This window comes from Carcharodon carcharias, chromosome 1 (genome assembly GCF_017639515.1).
Source record: "Carcharodon carcharias isolate sCarCar2 chromosome 1, sCarCar2.pri, whole genome shotgun sequence".
Classification (NCBI taxonomy): domain Eukaryota; kingdom Metazoa; phylum Chordata; class Chondrichthyes; order Lamniformes; family Lamnidae; genus Carcharodon; species Carcharodon carcharias.
Genome location: NC_054467.1, coordinates 129,007,601 through 129,022,154, shown reverse-complemented (window position 1 = coordinate 129,022,154; position 14,554 = coordinate 129,007,601).

The window sequence follows — 14,554 nt, the reverse complement described above, 5'->3', positions numbered from 1 at the left end:
TTCAGCTAATTTTGTGTCCACTTTGCTACTGTTCCTTTTATTCCAAGAGCCATAACTTTTCTCACAAGTCTGTTGTGTACCACTGTGTCAAATGCCTTTTGAAGGGCCATGTTCGCTACATCAACAGTATCATTCTCGTTGGCCTTTTCTGTTACCTCTTCAAAAAACTCCAGCAAGTTAGCTAAACATGATTTCCCCTTTAGAAATTCATGTTGGCTCTTCCTTATCAACCCATATGTTTCGATGTGACTGCCAGTTATTCCCAAATAATTGTTTCTAGAATCTTGCTCACCACTGAAGTTAAACTGTAATTGCTGGGCTTATCCTTACAGCCTTTTTTGAACAAGTGAATAATGTTTACATTCTCCAGTCCCCTGGCACCGCCCCTGAATCTAGGAAAAACTGAAAGCTTATGGCCAGTGTCCTGCAATTTCTACTCTCACTTCCTTCAATATCCTTGGATGTACCTCTTCCAGTCCCGGTGCCTTGGCAACTTTAAGTACCAACAGTTTATTCAACACTTACTCCTTATCAGTTTTGAACTCTTCTAGTGTCATAGTTTTCTCATTTGTCACCATGCCTGGATAGCATCTACTTCCTTGGTAAAGATGGATGCAAAATATTCATTTAATACCTCAGCCATGGCCTCTTCGTCCATGTGTATATTCCCTTTTAAGTGCTTAATTGGTCCTACTCCTCCTTTTACCATCCTTTTACTATTTATATGTCTGTAAAAGCTTTAGGATTCCCCTTTATGTTGGCTGCCAGTCTTTTTTCATGATCCCTCTTTGCTACTCTAATATGCTTTTTCACCTCCCCTCCTAAACTTTCTTTATTCCTCTTGATTCTCAATTGTATTTTCTACCTGACACTGTCAGAAGCGCACATTTTTTTCTCTATCTTAATTTCAATCTCCTTTTTCATCCAGGGAGCTCTGGATTTGTTTGCCTTTCCTTTCCCTTTTGGCTGTGCCCAAACCAATTCTTTTTTGAAGGTAGCCCTTTGCTCAGTTACAGTTTTTCCTGCCAATCTTTTGTTCCAGTCTACCTAGCCCAGCTCTGTTCTTGCCCCATCGAAGTCGGCTCTTGTCCTGTTAATTATTCTTACTCTGGATTGCCTATCGTCCTTTTCTATCATCATCCAAAACATACAAAACAATGATCTCTGTCTCCTAAATGTCTCTCCACTGATACTTGAACTACTTGGCCCTCCTCATTTCCAAGAGCCAGGTCCAACAGTGCATCTTTTCTTGTTGGATTGGACACATATTGCTGTAGAAAATTCTCCTGAACACAATCTAGGAACTTTTGTTCCTTTCTGCCTTTTAAACTTCCACTGTCCCAGTCTACATTCAGGTAATTAAAGTCCCCCATTATAACTACTCTATAATGCTTTCACCTCTCTGTAATTTCCCAGAAGATTTGTTCTTCTATGTACCTCTCACTATTTGGCAGTCTATAGACTATACCGAGCAATGTTCCACTGGCCTCCTAAACATAAGTTTTGCCAGTGATGTAATAGTTGCACTTAAAGGAGTTGGTCTCAGATGTGTAACATTGCAATGTGTAGATCATGCTTGGTCTGTCTCAATTTGAAAATTAGGGATTTCATCATGCAATCATCCATTTAGCTAGATGATTAAATCTAGGGTAATGAGGAGAAGAAGTAGTATGATCGATAGAGCACTTCTTACACATATCCTGAAATGGCTTACCAATGAATTACAAACCATTATTCATAATAATCTCTCTAGGCACACCAAATAAACTGAAAATAGCACTTACAGGGTGCATGACAATTGTGCTTGATGTGTTGTGCAATTGTTGAATAATGATGTACTTGATAAAGTTGTTGACGCTGATGATGTAGTCAGTGTCATGGACATGAAAGAGGTCGGATGTGATTTTGGATCAAGGATGGGAAGGAAAATCATGTGAAATCAATGGTGCTTTGTGCTGACTTGGCATATGCTGTTGACATGCCTCACACTTCTTGACCACGACTTCAATGTCATTGTTCACACCCGGCCAATATATTGTCTCTCTTGTGAGCCTTCTTGTCTGATCTATGTCCATGTGTGAGAGATGAAGTTGTTTAAAAATATCAGGATGCAAAGGTTCCTGTATGATGACCTGCCTGTCTTTAAAAATAACTCATGAGAGAAGCCTAGCTCATCCTAGTAAAGCCACAAATGTCCCACATGTTCATGGACATGCTGAATTGAATCAGCCCATCCTTCAACGATGGCTTTCAATGATTTCTGTATTGTGTAATATTTCATCATTTCTTCTTGTAGCTGTTGGCATTTGCATTGTGGAAAATGTATCAAATCAATTGACAGACGTGCATTCTCCTGCAAGTGTAATGTTGCAGCTCCTTTGAAACTGCCAAGTTTGTAGAAGCATTCTGGATAGTTTGATGTTAGGTTGTGAATTGAGGTGATGGGGTAGTATTTGAGGTTGATCTGCCTGGTGATATCTGATTAATTCCATGGATTGGGACTAGTACAAGGTCATAGCATGCCAGTAGACCTGTGATTATGGGGCCCTTGGTCTCCATGACGTAGAACATCTGTGGCACCCAGGAGGATTAATTGTACTTGCGCTCCAGGACTATGGAACCTGCTCATGAAATTAGTGAACCATTGTACACTGAGAGGTTCATAGCAGTTGGTTTCACCATGGCTTTCCATGTCTTTGGATACGTGTCATTTAGAATCCACAGGGTAGTACGTTGGCACTTACCCCTTTGTCAATCTTGGCCACCAATGAGTAGTTGCCAACTTTCTTAGGGGGGATAATTAGAATCTTGGCAAACACTTCAGACAGTGAGAAAGCATTTATGTTTTCCATGAGATCGGCCATGTGAAACATGTGTTCACCACTTTTCGATTCATCGTACACATCATCATCAACCACCTCATGTATATGTTTCTGACGGAATACCAGATGATCATTCCTATTGCATGAAGGTACCCATTGTGTACAATCTGTTTGGATCAATGCACTGCTCTTTGTAGCTGCATTAGCTTTTGCCCTAATGCACTGCCACTGCCAATGGCCCCTTTCTGCCATGTGCTTTGCAGAATTGTTGCAAAAGTGGGCATTTTATTGGTGCATGCAGAAGGCCACACCATCCATATGCCTTGGCAGGTTTGCATGTTCTAGTAAGCGCATCAACAATTGAGATTCTACTTAGGAGCTGGAAGCTTTGTCAACCTGCAAGGATCGCTTTGTATTTATGTGCATCCTTGAGTAATTCTTCAATGCTGTACATTTTGGGCTTGTCCAGCAGATCTTTCTGGATTGCTCCCATGTGAGTTAATGTGATCACCAGCTCAACAATTCTGTCTGTATTTGAAAAATCACAGTACTTATCCTTTTCTCTGCATCTGCAGGTGAAGTGGTCTATGGATTCCGTAGGCTATTGTTGAAATGACAGGAACTCCAGCTGATGAATACAGAAGTTTAACTTGATACTGAACTGATCCTCCAATGTAGTCCATTGAGGATCCTTTTGCTCTTCTGCTATTAATCCTGGCATGCTGAGCTTGTGTAGACATTCATTCCCAATTGCTAGGTGAGTTTTTATGGCTTGCTTGTCTGGTTCAGACACACCTGAATCAAGAAACCATAGCTCTGTACACTGTTTAAACATGTTGAATTTGGATAGTAAGTCAGCTGCATCCCAATTCAGACTGGGGAATTTTGTGGACATTTTGGCAATATAATTCTGACCTTTCTTCTCCTTTAGAACTTGGGTTGAGTGTCACTGTAGCTCCTTTCACACACTTTTCCAAAGCTCCATTGCAGCTTTCTCTGGTCTGATTTTTACGACTGTTTTTGTTTGACTCTCCCTCGCTCGCTATCGATCTGAGCCACACCCTGGTCACTCGCCTTTCCTGACAAAGCTAACCCAGTGCTGTTCCTCTTGACCTGCTGTCCCACTCACTGAACTGATGGACTGTGTGCTGCAATCTCACCACGACGGATCCCTCTGCTTACCAGCTCTTTATTTGAACACTATCTCAGCACTGTCTTTTCTATGCAGTCACCACACTGCTGTTTCAAAACTCTCTGATGTTCCAGCTTAACTGCAGTCTGACCAAAACATCGAGGGTTGTCTGATGCCATGCAGCATGATCTGAAACTGTTCACCATGCAGCCCATGTCCAAACGCAGCAAGACCTGGACAGGCTTGGGCTGACAAGTGGCAAGTAACATTCGCGCCAAGCCAAATGCCAGGCAATAGCCATGTCCAACAAGAGAGAGTCTAACCATCTCCCCTTGACGCTCAATGGCATTACCATCACTGAATCCTCCACTATCAACATCCTGGGGGAGTTACAATTGACCAGAAACTGAACTGGACCAGCCACATAAATACTGTGGCTATAAGAGCAGGTCAGAGGCTGGGAAACTTGTAGCAAGTAACTCACCTCCTGACTGTCGTGAGACACCCCACATGTACCTGGTCCTAGACTATGGGACTTGGAATCTGGTGCCAGCTTGTAGTCCAGTCCCTTTTGAAAGAAGGTCCACTGCATCTCGTGCCACTCAGGTACTTAACAGGCCAGCGGGGCCTTCCATCAGAATCAAGGACCACAGGGGATGAAGTCCTTCCCTCTGAGAGCATCCAGCCAATCAGAGGCTGGCAGCTCTTCTGAACTGAGCAGTGCCACCAAGGATGTGGTGGCTATTGCTGGTATGACACCTACTCGAGACTGAGGATTATTGCTGGATTCCAGGTCACAAGTGAGTGATGACAGAAAGAGGGCTGCGGGGTGGGGTGCCACAGGAGAGGGGTTGAATGCGGGTGGAGGCGGTCTTCAGCAAGAGTAGGGAGGTGGCTCTCAGCGGGCTGTCCTCTTCCCATGCTGGATCCCTCAAATAAGCACTGAGTGCCTTTGAATGAGGGACCCTCCAAGGGAGTCTGTAGTGTGTTTACTTGTCGGGGTCCCTGCATGGTGAACACTGGCCCGCTTCTAGGTTAGTACCAGTGGGGCAGTTTGAGGCCCTTAAGTGGGCATTAATTATTCTTCCTGCCAAGGACTTTATCAGAGTAGAGGTGGGAAGGTGATGGGGTCCCCATCTGTAATCCTCTCAGCTGATTAAATGCCCTCCTGCCATCAAGTTGCATCAGAGGAGGGCATAAAATTCCATCCAATGTGGATGAGTCTCCCACAGATAAAATGGCATGTGAAAATCTGTATCTGCTATTCCTTATCAGCATTTTGGACAAATGCTTAAATATTCAGTGTAGCTACACAGCTTTCAGGTTCTTGTATTATCATGAAAGTCTTGCTTAAGTAGCAATGGTTCTTGGCTCTTATTAGTATCTTGCAGTGGTTTAAATGTCTTGTCAATATCTTGTCTTTATTGTCAAGAATAGATTCTGACATGGTACATGTTATCTATCCAGTCCACTGGGTACCTCTGCCACTGAAGATTGCATATTTGATGGATCTTCTCCATAAGAGCTCAGGCTGTACACCTGAAATTGACCTTTGGCCCTTTGCATGTGCAAATTGGGGGCCTTACACCTACTTCAGGGCCCCTTTGCAAAATTAAATCGCAAGTGCCCAAAGCATTCATCTATTTCCCACCCACCCAGTTTGTTCCCTTGCCAACCCTGCCAGAGGCTCCATTGATGACCTTGGCTAATATCTGTGCTAGTCTAATTTGCTTTACCTCTTCGATAGGAAACCTAGCACTAGTACAACAACTGGCAGTTGTAATTTATTGCCAATAAATAAAAAGGTTGGTGGACAAATTTGTTTACCTGCCACTTACTTCATTAGGCATGTGCAACATGTGCTGCACTGGGATTGCACCTCAGTTCAAGGCAATCCAATTTCTAGATCATTGTCCTTTAGAATTTCAGTCAGTTATTTTTATATTTATATTTATAAACCTTAATCTACGCCTAACCAGATATCCACCCAGCTTTTTTAAAGACTGTACCGTCAATATGGGATTGATAGATTTTGATGCTTCACTCTTACGGTCAATACTTAGTGAGAAAAATGGAATTCTTCTAATTTATGGTCTTTTAAAATTTTTATTCAGACCCTTTTTCAAATAAGCGCTTGACACCTCCCTTAAAATTGTAGACAAAGAAAATTCATATGAACACTTTAACACATTTATTACTATTTTAAATTTCAACCCATTACTCTGTTATCAGAGCTTAAATTAAATAATCTGCTGTCACCCACACTATCTGTGTTATTTATTCTTCTTTTTCCAAATGAGGACAAGTTAAGCCTCTTGCAACATTTAGGGTTAACTTCTGGAATTAACTTGCCTTGCTCTTCTTTCAAAACTTGTCATGCAGCTTGAGAAAGGAACAGTGCATCAGCTTGCACAAATTTTAATATTTAATCTTCTCCTTAGGTTATGTAATTTAACCCTTGGGCCGGAATTTTCCAGCTCCTTACACCAGTGGCATCTTCCGGTCCCGCCAATGTGAACGGAAATTTCAATAACTTTGCCGGCCCTCCTGCAGGGAAACTCGCTACGGGGGTGGGGGGAGTTGGGGGAGGGGAGTGGCGCTGGAAAATTCCGGCCTTGGAGTCCACATATCAATCTGTTAGCTCGATGCTGCATACCTTCTAAAGTCACTATCCTTTCCAAGGCGTGGTTTACATAAATGAATTATTTCAGGAGTGGTCTAACTAAAGATTTGTATAGCTGCAGCATGATTGCTCACCTCTTTTATTAGAGTCCTTGAGATATAAAGGCCAGCACTCCTTTGACCTTTTTGATTTTTTTCTGCCCCTGTTGATAACATTTTAGAGATCCACATCCTGGGTCCCTTAAGTCTTTTTGGACTGTGACTGCTTCTTAAATTTTACCATTTTGACATACCTTGTTCTATCCCTAGGTCCAATGTGGATGACCTCATATATGCCCAGACTGAAATCCATTTGCCATGGTTTTGCCTATTCACTTAATTCATTTACATCTTTGTAATTTTATGTTCCCATCTACACAGTCTACAATGCTGCCAATCTTTGTGCCATCGGAAAACTTTATTATGTACCTCTCTATCCAATCATCATAGTTGTTAATAAATATGATGAATAGTTTATTCCATTCAGGTCACTGTGGGTTGCCATTAGTCACATCCTACCAAATAAAGTACCTGACATTGGACTGGACATTCATGGACTTAGGGAGACTCCGTACAGGTGACAAAATGGTAGCCAGGTCTAGATTCTGGGATTCCCAGCCCCGCTCCTGGTGCCTCCAATTTTCACCAATGTGGGTTAAGGGTGCATGAGTCACAAGCACACACCCTGCATTCCTGACCTGGCTAGCTCCTTTGAAGGGATAAACATCTCTTAGTCCCCTGCAATTTTCATGGAGTTGGGCCAGCTGTACAGTATCAATAGCTGAAAACTGCAAGCACTTGAAACCTCTTTATCTTGTGTCAATAAACATTGCGCAATTGACAGAATAGATCAGGCAGCAAGAGTTGTCCCCTGGCATGCAACTGTTTCAACAGTCCAGTGGGTGTCAGGCTCTTATGCATCCTTATGCATCCGTGATCTGTTCTGTACAATTTATATTTACACAAGATAAAGAGGTTTCAAGCACTTTCAATTTCAGCTATTGATACTTTAAAGGGTCTAGATGATTGGCACTTTTATAGGATTGTAGCGAAATTAGCTTGTTGAATGTAGAATGAATGCAGAAGGTTATGAACGAATGACTGTTTTTATAGCTTTTTCACACAGCCTATTGTTACTATAGGATTCATTGGTTCTGTACAGAGCGTGTAGTAGATGAATGGGCATGGAAGTGCCATAGCTTGGCATGGAGAGTATGAGGAGCCATGGGAATTGGAGGGGCATGAGGAGTGTGTGTCAGGTGAGGAGTGGGAGGTGAGAGCTAGAGGGCCTCACTGTTTTATTATAACTGGAATGAAGTCCCAGAGCACCGAGGTGAACCTTTTCAACAGCCCACCTTGGCATTCAACAGCTGCTGTAATTGCCTCCAAACTCTTTCCAGGATTGGCAAGCCTGACACCAATAAGCACCCACCTGCCTGCCCCACCAACCCCTGCACCCCAAATCCCAGAAAGACCGAAGTTCCCCTCCAAGTCACACTATTCTGACTTGGAATTGTATCACTGTTTCTTCCCTGTCACTGGGTCAAATCCTGACACTCCCTCCCTAACAGCAAGTGGGTGTACTTACACCACAAAGACTGAAGTGATTCAAGAAGGCGGCTCACCACCATCTTTTCAAGGGAATTTAGGCATTGGAAACAAATGCTGGCCTTGCCAGTGATGCCTACATTCCATGAATGAATAGTAATAATAATTAAAATCTCTTCTGAGGGACTTCTGGAACTCCAAATAAATAATTTCCATTCCACTGTCCATTACTTTAGTCACCTCTTCAAAAAATGCATTAAGTTTCAACAGGCATTACTTAACCTTTACAAATCCCTCTCTCTGATCAGTTGAAATTTTCAAGGTGCTCAATCACTCCATCCTCAATTATAGACTCTAGTAATTTTTCAACAACGGATGTTAGACTAACTGGTCTATAATTGTCTGGTTTGCCTCCCTCATCTTTTCTGTGTGTAATTTTCCAATGTAAAAGAACAATTCTGAATCAATAAAACTTTGGAAGATCATAGTTAGGGCGTTTGTAATGTTCTCAGCTTCTTCCTTTAAAACACTGGGTTGAAAACCATCTTTTCCTGGGGATTTGGCCCTCTCTAGTGCCATTAATTTCTTCATTACTGTTAACTTGCTAAAGTAAATTTTGCTCAGTCCCTGCTCCTGATTCAATATTAACTTCCTTGGAATATCTGGCATGCTATCCTTATCCTCTCCTATAAATACGGAGGCAAAGTAATTATTTAACATGCCCATCATTCCCTTATTTTGAGTTATGATATCATCATTGTCAGTTTTTAAGGGACTTATATTATTTCTGAACATCCTTCATTTCCTTATTACAAGAAACAAATTGCTGGATTTTATAATGCAACTGGAATCTGGTCAGATTGGTTGCAGGGTTTGGTCTCCGCCCAATGAGCATTTTACCTCCCCCCACCCTCCCAATGCTGTTGCCCTATCATTAGACTTAGGCTTCTATACAGCTCAATAGCTCCTGAGGAATATTTACAAGGCTACTTGACTTTGGTTACAGTTGAGAGTGGCTCACATCCCTAGCTGAAGAAAACAGTTTACAGTGTTTGAATCTCCCACCTTGCCTTGCGTAATGTGTCACCATGTGAATCTTCTAATTTGATAAAAAAAAACATTTTGCTGTCCTGGTGCTTTAAATACCAATATTTATGATACCCAGGATTACTGAGGCGATAGACGGATTTCCATCATTCATGTTGAACTTGAATCCTTCCCATCATCTCTTATCAATTGCAGCTGGAACTCCTGTAAGTGACACTGAATTCGAGGAGTCAGCCCAACTTGCCCCAGTCACCGGTCCATCTGACCCCAATTACCCCTCCACTGTCTGCAATCAGATCGCAATGTTGTGGAAAATCCATTGCAAAGTCGAGCTAAAAGCTTCAGATGTCAGATTGATTATGCCTTTTAAACTCCGGAACTAGGAATTCATTAACCCAGTCACCTTTGTTAGAATACCAGACAAATAAGCATTTAAGAATCCATTACACACAATTGGTGCTACAATTACAAAGCCATCACTATGACACTAAAGGCCTGCAAGGCAGCAAACTAGGATCAAAGGAGTTCAGTAAAAGTAAGCAGCCTTGGTAGGTTTTGAAGGACAACTCATGGCACAGTATGAGGTATAAATAGAGGTGAAATGCCAGGTTTATTTTTTTCTTTGATTTCTTCTTTCTTGAGTTTTCATTCTTTCACTCTCCTATTATTCTTCTCAAATGGGTGAATCTGGGTGTAGGCGAAGGCCAAAGTTAGGGAAATTGATGTCATGTACAAAGCCAATCCAACCCATTGACTTCCTGGTTTCTAACAAAGTATAGGGTATAAGTATGTAACTCCCTTGGGAGAGACTGGTTATTGAGTAACTTATCTTGATAGCTCAATTAGAGCAACATTTCAATTGACTTTTGAGTATCACGTCAATCTTCCTGAAGCTTGCCAGTAAAAGCTAGGCAAGTAAACTATGAATCTGCCGTTCACCTCCTGGGCAACCTCCAACCACACCTGCTTGGTTTCAGCTGCTGCCTTCCTCCCTGCTCCCCAAAGAAGGTGTATAGTCTTGAACCTTCCTTTCAGGGTCAGAACCCCTATTTCTCTGATTTTTCAGGGCAGTCTTTTGAAGCAGGATCCTGCAGAGTTCAGTCAGTGCAGAAAACCTTGGGGGAAGCAGCAGAGAGATCTGTGTAGAAATCACACCCTCTTTTTGCAGCACTACCTCTAAGTAGGGAGTTTAAATGTCCCAAAGCTTCTTTGAAATGCTATGGAGAGAAGGTAAGTGGGTAGGGTAGCAGGGTGCATATGAGTAGGATGGTAGGTGGGTAGGGTAGCAGGATGCAACTAGGTAGGTGGTAGGGTGGTGAGGTGATGGAGTGGCAGGTGGGTGGGATGGTGAGGTGGGTAAGATGGCAGGTGGAAAGGTGGCAAGTGGGTAGACTGGAAGGGTGGCTGGTGCGTAGGGTGGCAGGTTGGTGAGGTGGTAGGGTGGCAGTTGGGTAGGGTGGCATAAATAATTGCCAAGGCAGAGTACACTGAGGAATATTGGATGGGTTGAATGCATGCCCAAATTAGAGTTCACTCAATTTTTCATCTATTAACTGAGGTGAGTGGAAAATTGAGCAAGCTCTGTGATGTACGTATTACCATCCTACCCCATTTCCCTCAATCCACGCTGCCACGGTGATTTCTGGGGGGAGACAGTGGCATAGTGCTTAGTGGAAATGTCACTGGCTAAGTCCGGGCTAGTTTAAATACTACCATGGCAGCTGGTGGAATTTAAATTTGGTTAATAAAAAATCTGGAATTAGAAGTTTAACACAGTAATGGTGACCATGAAACAATTGTTGATTGGCATAAAAACCCATCTGGTTCACTAATGCCCTTTGGAGAAGGAAATCTGCCATCCTAAGCTAGTCTGGTTTCAATCTTAATCAATCAATCAAGTTCGCTTTATTGTCCATGTGAAAATTGATTTCAGGTACATTGCTTATTTGTTTAAAAATTACATGTAAATGAATGATAACAATAAAAGAAAAAAAAACTTTATGACAGAGGTCTAACTTTAATTAAAATATGTATCAAAAACTATTCCAGTGCCTTAAATTAGCAATCAGTGAGTCCCATCCTGAGTGCATACCCTGATATCCACTGAGGGTGGCAAGGACACAGAATGTATTCTGGATGGGGGACTTGTCCATCAAAAAGAGTGGCTCGGTAGCAGCATTACTGACTTAGCTGGCTGAGTCCTAAAAAAAAAATTGTTAGCCTGAGTCTTCAGCAGGTGGTGAGGGAACCAACAAGAGAAAAAATCCTACTTGACCTCATCCTCACCAATTTAGCTGTTATAGACATACCTGTTCATGACAAGGAGTGAGCACAGCCCAGTCCTTGTGGAGATGAAATCGCATCTTCGCATTAAGGATACCCTTCATTTTGTTATGTGGCATGACCACAGTACTAAATGGGATAGATTTCAAACAGATTTGGCAACTCAAAACTGGGCATCCTGAGGCCATCAGCAGCAGCAGAATTGTATTCATGGGCCTCGTGGTCCAAAATATCCCCTATTCGACCACTGTCATCTAGCTGGGCGATCAACCCTGGTCCAATGAAAAGTACAGGAGGACGTGGCAGGAGCAGCACTAGGCATAATTAAAAATGAGGCGTCAACCTGGTGAAGCTATAACACAGGACTATGCGAATGCGATACTCAGAGCAAAGTGATCCCCTATAATCAATGGATCAGAGCTAAGCTGTCCTGTCTTGCCAGATCCTGTCATCAATGGTGGTGGACAATTAAAAAACTCACCTCAGGAGGAGGCTCCACAAATATCCCCATCGTCAGTGATGGGGGAGCCCAGCACATCCATGCAAAAGACAAGGCTGAAGCGTTTGGTACCAGCTTCAGCCAGAAGTGCCTAGTGGATGATTCATTTTGGCCTCCTCCTGAAGTCCCCAGCATCGCAAATGCCACTCTTCAGGAAATTCAATTCACTCAATGTGATCTCAAGGAATGGCCAAAGGCACTGGATATTGCAAAGGCTATGGGCCCTGACAACTTCCCAATAATAGTATTGAAGACTTGTACTCCAGAACTAGCTGCGCACATAGCCAAGCTGTTCTAGTTCATCTACAATACTGGCTCTACATGGTAAGGTGGAAAATTGCCCATGTCTGTCCTGTCCACAAAAAGCAGGACAAACCCAGCCCAGTAAATTACTGAGCTATCAGTCTACTCAGTCATCAACAAAGTGAAGGAAAGTGTTGTTGACAGTGCTATCAAGTGGCACTTAGCAATAACCTGTTCACTGACGCTCAGTTTGGGTTCTACCAGGCCATTCAGTTCCTAACCTCATTACAGCCTTTGTCCAAACATGGACAATAGAGCTGAACTCAAAAGTTGAACACAAGAGATGAGGTGAGAAATAATACTATTGACAGAAAGGTAGCGTTTGACCAAGTGTGGCATCAAGGAGTCCAAGTAAAACTGGAGTCAATGGGAATCAGGGGGAAAACTCTCCACTGATTGGAGTCATACCTAGCACAAAGGAAGATGGTTGTGATTGCTGGGGGTCAATCATCTCAGTTCCAGAATATCACTGCAGGAGTCTGTCAGGGAAGTGTCCTTGGCCCAGCCCTCTTCAGCTGCTTCATTAATGACCTTCCTTCCATCATAAGGTCAGAAATGGGGATGTTCGCTGAAGATTGCACAATGTTCAGCACCATTCATGACTTTTCAGATACTGTAACAGTCTGTGTCCGTATGCAGCAAGACAATATTCAGACTTTGGCTGATAAGTGGTATAGGAACATAGGAGCAGGATAAGGCCATTTGGCCTGTAGAGCCTGCTGCACCATTTAAACAGATCACGGCTGATCATCTACCTCAACACCATTTTTCCCCCCACTATCCCAACATCCCTTGATGTCATTAGTATTCAAAAATTTATAGATCTCTGTCTTGAACATGCTCAATGATTGAGCTTCCACAGTCCCCTCGTGTAGAGAATTCCAAAGATTTACCACCCTCTGAGTGAAAAAATTCCTCCTCATCTCAGTCTAAATGGCCTGCCCTTATCCTGAGACTGTGTCCCCTGGTTCTAGATTCACCAGCCAGGGAAAACATTCTATCCATGCCTATCCTGTCACACGCTCTAAGAATTTTGTGAGTTTCAATGAAATCATTTCTCAATCTTCAAAACCCCTGAGAATACAGGCCCAGTTTCTTCAATCGCTCCTCATAAGACAATCCTGCCATCCCAAGGATTAATCTGGTGAACCTCCATTGCTTAGGTAAGCAGACCCAAACTGTACATAATACTCCAGGTGTGGTCTCATCAAGGCTGCATACAATTGCAGCAAGACATCTTTACTCCTATACTCAAATCCTCTTGTGATTACAGCCAACATACCATTTGCCTTCCTAATTGCTTGCTGGACCTGCGTGCTACCTTTTATTGACTCATGAATAAGGACACCCAGGTGCCTTTGCACATCAACTCTTCCCAACCTCTCACCATTTCAGAAATAATCTGCCTTTCTGTTTTTCCTACTAAAGTGGTTAACCTCACACTTATTCACATTATATTCCATCTGCCATGCTCTTGTGAACTCACTTAGCCTGTCCAAATTCTCTTGAGGCCTCCATACATCCTTCTCACAACATACATTCCCACTTAGTTCAGCCTGCCATCCCGAGATTGACCTGTTTATTCCTACTCTCTTGTTTTCTGTCTGTTAATGAATTCTCAGTCCATACCAGTATATTACCTTTAATCTCATGTGCTCCAATTTGTTTACTAACCTCCTTTATGGCACCTTATCAAAAGCCTTCTGAAAAGCCAAATACACCACATCTTCTGGTTCTCCTTTATCTATGCTACAAGTAACTTCCTCAAAGAACTCCATCCGGTTTGTCTAACGTGATTTCCATTTCATAAATCCATGTTGACTCTGCCCAATCATATCATTATTGCCTAAGTGTCCAGTTATCACATCCTTAATAATAGATTCTAACATTTTCCCCACTACTGATGTCAAACTAACAGGTCTGCAGTTCTCCATTATCCCTCTTTCTCCCTTCGTAAATAGTGGGTTTACGTTTACTACTTACCAGTCTGTGGGAACTTTTCCAGTATTTACAAAATTTTGAAAGATAACCACCAAAGCATCCATTATTTATATAGCCACCTCCTTTAAAACTCTGGGATGCAGCTCATCTGGTCCAGGAGATTTATCAACCTTCAGTCCAATTAATTTTTTGAGTACTACTTCTTTATTAAAACCAATTTCTTTCAGTTCCTCATTTTCACAAGTCCCTTGTTTCCTGAGTATTTCTGGGAGATTTTCTGGATCTTCCTCCATGAAGACAAACACAAAGTAATTGCTT